The sequence below is a fragment of the Myripristis murdjan genome, chromosome 19, assembly GCF_902150065.1.
Source record: "Myripristis murdjan chromosome 19, fMyrMur1.1, whole genome shotgun sequence".
Lineage (NCBI taxonomy): Eukaryota > Metazoa > Chordata > Actinopteri > Holocentriformes > Holocentridae > Myripristis > Myripristis murdjan.
The window spans coordinates 27,771,573-27,778,310 of NC_043998.1; the positions used below are offsets into that span (position 1 = coordinate 27,771,573).

The following is a 6,738-nucleotide window of genomic DNA, read 5'->3' on the forward strand; positions in this document are numbered from 1 at the left end:
GAAAAATAAAAGGCATAAATAAACAGTGCGTAGTTTAAAAGTACGGGCAGTACAATAGGTAGTCCTTGGAGTGCGGAGGAGGCATAAATCAACAGTGTGTAGTTAAAAAGTACAGGCAATACAACAGGCAAGTATTTAATCTAACAGAACGCTTCAGTGAACAGTAGTGTTTTTAGCCCTGATTTAAAGGAGCTGACAGACTGAGCAGACCTCAGATCTACAGGAAGTTTGTTCCATAGGTGAGGAGCATAGTAACTGAATGCTGCCTCACCTTGCTTGGTTCTTGTTCTTGGAACACACAACAAACCAGTTCCAGATGACCTAAGGGGTCTAGATGCATCGTAGGGAACCAGTAGATCAAGCATATATTTTGGTCCGAGACCATTCAGGGCTTTGTAGACCAGCAGTAAGATTTTAAAATCTATCCTTTGACTCACAGGAAGCCAGTGTAGCGATTTAATGACCGGTGTAATATGGTCCAGTTTCCTGGTGTTTGTAAGGACTCTGGCGGCAGCGTTCTGAATCAGCTGCAGCTGTCTGATTGATTTTTTGTTAAGGCCTGTAAATATGCCATTGCAATAGTCCAACCTACTAAAAATGAATGCATGAATAAGTTTTTCCATGTCTTGTTTAGACAGAAACCCCTTAATTCTAGCAATGTTTTTCAGGTGGTAATAGGCAGATTTAGTGATAAACTTTAAATGGCTGTTGAGGCTCAGGTCTGAGTCAATAATAACACCAAGATTTCTGGCTTGATTCGTAGCTGTCAGTGACATAGAGCCAAGGTGAGCGCTGATCTTTGCCCTTTCATTTTTTGGGCCAAAAATTAATACTTCTGTCTTTTCTGGATTTAGCTGGAGAAAATTCTGGCACATCCAGTCATTGATTTGATGAATACAGTTACTCAATGAGAGTAAGGGACTGTAGTCATGTGATGACACTGAGATATAGAGTTGTGTGTCATCGGCATATGTATGATAGGAGATGTTGTGATGTTCCATAATCTGGGCTAGGGGTAGCATATAGATGTTGAATAGAAGTGGTCCAAGAATGGACCCTTGAGGAACCCCACATGTGATTGTGGTTCGCTCAGATTTATGGTTACCAACTGACACAAAAAAGTCCCTATCTCGTAAGTAAGATTTGAACCATTGTAGCACAGTGCCGGTGAGTCCCACCCACTTTTCCAATCTGCTAAGTAGAATATTATGATCAACTGTATCAAATGCAGCACTGAGATCTAGTAATACCAGGACAGAGGATTTGCATGCATCAGTATTCTGATGAATATCATTTAAGACTTTGATAAGTACAGTCTCAGTGCTGTGGTGTGGCCGAAATCCAGATTGAAATCTGTTAAAAAGATTGTTTTGCATCATAAAAGTATGGATTTGCTGGAAGACAACCCTTTCAATGATTTTCCCCAAAAATGGCAGATTTGATATTGGCCTATAGTTACTAATTGTTGTGGCATCCAGATTTGATTTTTTTAGAAGAGGTTTTATTACTGCAGTTTTCAAGGCCTGGGGAAACTGGCCTGCTTTAAGAGAAGTATTTATTATCTGCAGTACATCCGGAGCTATGCAGTTAAAAATGGTTTTAAAAAAGTTTGAAGGCAGAATATCAAGGCAGCATGTTGTGGGCTTTAATTTTGAAACCGTTTCTGTTAGAGTTGTGTAATCAAGGAGGCTAAAATGTCCTAGATTAACCGGAGGACAGGAAGGCACAAGTGTTATCATTCCTGAGCTGGAACTGCACACTGCCTGTCTTATCTGCAATATTTTGTTTGTGAAGAAGGCTGCAAAGTCATTACATGACTTGTTGGACAGAAGTTCAGGAGGGAGTGATGCTGTGGGGTTGGTCAGTCTGTCCACAACAGAAAAAAGTGTGCGGGCATTATTACTGTTTCTATTGATAATCTCTGAGAAATATGATTGCCTTGCATTCTTCAGTTCCTGGTTATAGTTGCGAAGACTCTCTTTATAAATGTCGTAATGTACCTGGAGTTTGTTTTTTCGCCACCTGCGTTCAGCTTGTCGACATAATCTTTTGTGTTCCTTAACCAGTGTGGCGTTTCTCCAGGGTGCCTTTTTTCTTCCTGACAGAACTTTGGTCTTAATTGGGGCGATGGAATCAATAACAGTCATAATGTTGGAGCTAAAACTGTTTACAAGGTCATCAACTAGAGCTGAGGGCAGGGTTGGTGATGGTGTAAAACCCTGGGTGAATAATGCACAGGTGTTATCATTTATGTAACGCTTTCTGATCACCTCTGCCTCACTTTTCATATTATTAGCAGAGGTGGTCATTTTGAACGAAACACAGTAATGGTCAGATAAAGCGACATCGTTCACCACAATCTCATAGATATTAAGACCTTTGGAAATAATTAGATCTAATATGTGCCCTCTGTTATGTGTTGATTCTGTGACATGCTGAGAAAGCCCAAAGTTATCCAGGATATTTAACAGTTCCTTAGCACACCCATCTGTAAGGTTATCAACATGAATGTTAAAATCTCCCACTAAAAGAACACAGTCAAAATCCATGCACACAACAGACAGCAATTTTGCAAACTCATCAGAAAACCTTGCATTATATTTGGGCGGTCTGTAGATGGTCACTAAAATTGCTCGACAGGGGGATTTTAACTGAGTGGCAACATATTCAAAGGAGTCAAACTGACCATAAAACATTTGCCTACACTGGAAGCTGTCCTTGAACAGAGTGGCAACTCCGCCTCCTCTCTTGTGTATTCTCGCTTCACTAAAGAAACTAAAATTTGGAGGGGCTGTCTCAATCAAAACTGCGGCACTATTTTCCTGACCTAGCCACGTTTCAGTTAGAAACATAAAATCAAGTTTGTGCTTGTTAATGAAATCATTGACTATGAAGGATTTACCAGCCAGAGACCTGATATTTAGAAGTGCTAATTGTGAAATGTTATCTGGCCTATGTTTAGAGACAGACTGTGACTGACATGAGATACATATCAGATTTGATGGGTTGGCCGTCCTTGATTTCCTGCAAGTGTTTTTATTTTTGCCATGCCGCCGGCTGTGTGAAATTGCCGGCATAAGGGGGAAAGCGGCATGGTGACTGTCCTATCTCTTCTTTTCTTGACATTCTGGCTGGGACAAAGACAATCTCTGCAGGCTTCTTGTAATGTGGAGGACAGAGTCGCAGGCCGTGACGTCATCATTATGGGAGGCGGTTGTTGTTGTGGGAGCAGTAACTGTCTCTCTGGCTGCTCCCTGTGTGCTGACCTTCCTGCTTATCAGTGCATATATGTTCTGATAAGACGACTCGATGGTGTGGCGTATGTTGGACCCAAGATGTCTGGAGCCAAGGTTGTTTGGTTGAATCCCGTCTGGCATGAAGCGGCTTTTTATGTTCCAAAAAATATTAAAATTGTCAATAAATCCAACCTGTTGCTCGAGACAGGCTGATGACAGCCATGTGCTTAAGCCAAGGAGTCTGCTGAAGGACTCGCAACCTCTGCCGAGTGTTGGGATAGGTCCAGAGATGAAAGACACTCCTGAGTGAAGTTTTTTAAGTGTTTCCAATAAAAACAAAAAGTCTTTCTTTAGGGTCTCAGACCCAGATTTATTCTTGAGGATGTCAAATGAGCCAGCATGAATAACAATCTTCTTAATATGTGGCCGTGTAGACATGATGTCAGGTAGCTTAGCTGCCACTTCTCTGACTGATGTGTTATTCACAGTTAGATTTTCAGTCCTGGCCATTTCCACCTGCCTCGTTATAGAATCCCCAAGCAGAATAGTGTCTACCTTCTTAGCTTTGTTTTTAGCGGATTGCTCTCTGGCTCTCGGCCTGGCACTGGCTTTTGATCCACTAACTTTGTTATTGTTCAGTCTCATAGTCTCACCTTTATGAGTTGAGGGACTCTTTTTCCTTCGTCGCTGCTCTGTTTCCGTGGTGTGTGCGGGGGGGGACACAGAGCCGTCCACACGGGGGGCCTGCCGGCTGTCAGCCGGGAGGGGGGCTGCAGGCAGAGGAAGACTCCCGGACTGGGGAGACGTGGGATGGGCTGCATCATCCTTGAGCTCGTCGGAGTCCGGCGCTTCGAGCCGTGATGACAGAGGCTCAAATCTGTTGGAGAGGCTGAGGTGGGATGAGAGACCGAGTGAAGTCCTTTTTTTGCCCCTTACCACCACCTCCGACCATTGCAGCTTACGACGGGGCGTTGAGCTGCTGGGCTCCGGAAGAGAAGAGGCAGGATCCCAGGCCAGTGTGTCCTGAAGAGCAGCTTTTAACGATGAGATCTGTAGAGACTGTTCATGAGCCACGTTCAGGGTGTTTGTCAGCAGCTCAGATTGGGACTTGAGTTCCGCTGAGAGCTTTCGGATGTCTTCTCTGAGGTTGGCAATAATCCTGTCTTTCCTAACGAGTTGGTTTTCATCTGGAGGGCTGGATGTAGCCATCTGCTTAGCAAACCAAGCTAAGTTGCTACAGGCGGTAAAAATGGTAAAAATAAATAAAAGCCCCACAGAAAGTTATGTGGTGATAGAAAATGATTAAAAATGATTAAAAGCTTAAGTAAAGTAAGTAAAGGAGAGAAAAGCAGAGAGCAAAGAGCGGTGCGACTGCACTCCTCCGCACTCCAAGGACAAGAGAGAGCAGGAAGAGAGCAGTCTTTTTCTAACTGTGTTGCAGGTCTGCCAAGCCCCTCTGTGACAGCATGTATCTGCCACACCCGCACTTCATCCATACAGCTCAGCTTGTCCATGTGCGAAGACGCCTTGCAGGTTTGAATTGTAATGTCACATAGTACAAAATATTGTGTATACATGTCACTGCTAAGTTTAGACCTCACAGCCCCAGTCACTTGGTCAGAGGAAGGATGGCAACTTCTCCACTAGGCACAAAAATGAAGAAGATGACACGCTCAAAACCAAGAAGACCAATGGGCAGCTGTCATGAGGACTCAAGCCACCGGAGCGCTGAGCATCTAAATAGGACATGAAGACACAGGTACAAAATATCCATCCTACTTATCCTGCATCACAATCTCCTTAATTTTTGGTTTTGTCTCATTTACAGTTAACCCCAGAATATCACAACTCTGATGGTTTAACATATGAAAGTTGTGTACTTAATTCCATAACCCAGTGTTACAATGGCTTAATATTAAATGTGTCATTTTAAGGGCACGACAGCCGAGGAGACTGAAGATGGCCAGGGAGAACAACGCCGGCTCTACTGAGGAAACAGAACAGCAACAAATGAAGATGTTCAGGTAAAATGAGAACACATTAACACATCTGAAAAAGATATAGACATACATATATGTATAAGGGACCCTCTCAAAAGTTTCACTTCTTTTTACTGAGTTTATTTTTTTTGGATTGTATTCAGAATAGGATGAGTGTGGTCACATGACCAAAAAGTAATTATTTTCATTATTTGTCACAACATGAAAACCTGAATGAAGACTAGAGAAACGATGGATGCTGCTCCAGTGAGGAGACAGGGACACGTTACAAAGAAAAACAGTAATACCTGAATGTAAAGTGGTTTGCATTCAACTACACAGTGTCTAATATTAGAATATCCTTAAGTCTCCAACATAAAAAAATACACTTCTTTGACGGTTTGTCTTTTGCAGTATGTAGATACTGTCTCGTGAACTTTGGTTATGTTTATCTACATTATGTATGCTTCCAAAGCTAATGTCAAAAGCTCTGTACAAACACAAAACATGTATTGCATTTACTTGTCTCTTTCAGAGTCTAGATGCCGCAGAAGACTCAAGAAGAAGACAAGCAAGGAGAGCAACAAGAGCTCCAGTGAGGACTTTGTAATTTTGTGGCACAGAGTTCAGTTGGTCCTGTGCATGGTCATAGTAAGTTGCCGTTGTTCAGTCCCCAGTTAGGCTTAAGAGCGGGTTCCCTTTGGAACTCGTTTGGGGGGGGGGTGTTAGTGTGGTGCGAACGTGGTTAGAGCAGTTGTCTCGGGAGCACATCCGAAGCTGCAGGTGGGTCGCCATTTTATGGTTGCTTTACCGGGCTATCGGGCTACAGTGCATAAGTACCCGCCACAAGTAGCGCCTGAAGACTAGGGAACAGCTTAGTTAGATTCTGGTTAGGCAGTTAGGAGGACAGGGCTTCAGTGATATTTTGGCTGTGCATTTGGGCTGATTGAGCATGTTTTGGTGTCACTAAGAGAACTTAGATTTGTGTCTTGTTAATCTTTGTGTTGCTCTTCTACTGTAAATAAATTTTATTCCTCACTAAACATTTGGTGTTTCAGCAGCCATTATTTCTTTTATTTACTTTTTCTTGGATCCATTTTGTAGAGGTAAATGTTTTTTTTGGTAAACTTGTGTTACATCTTGTGTTGTATCATAATCTAAGTATCAAGACTACTACTAAGTTAATGGCATTCACGTACTGATATCAAGTTAATGACTTGTCTCCCCTTTAAATGCATTTTATAATTTTAGTCTTTGCCATTTCACTGCAGCTAAAGTAACCCAAACCCTGCTCAAGGTCAGTGTCACTCACTCCCTCCTAGTAACACAGCACAACAGTAAAAGGGTATTGTGTATCAGGAAATGCAGAAAAACACAGGACTAGATCCATTAATCTATACAGCATTTAACAAAGAAAATTGTAAATGGCACTATCAGCATGGTGTACCTCAAAGAAGAGTTGGTGGTGTCACATGGTGTCTGCTGCAGGTAAGTCCATGAGTTGGTGTATGATGGAGACAAAC

At 42.5% G+C, this 6,738-nt stretch overlaps 1 long non-coding RNA gene across 1 annotated transcript; it reads left to right on the forward strand.

Annotated features, from left to right (window-relative positions):
• The first annotated feature begins 4,575 nt into the window (after positions 1 to 4,575).
• On the forward strand, positions 4,576 to 6,319 carry LOC115377878 (uncharacterized). Its single transcript, XR_003930073.1, has 3 exons — positions 4,576 to 4,995; positions 5,171 to 5,260; positions 5,751 to 6,319. It is a non-coding gene; the product is annotated as an uncharacterized LOC115377878 (long non-coding RNA).
• The last annotated feature ends 419 nt before the right edge of the window (positions 6,320 to 6,738 follow it).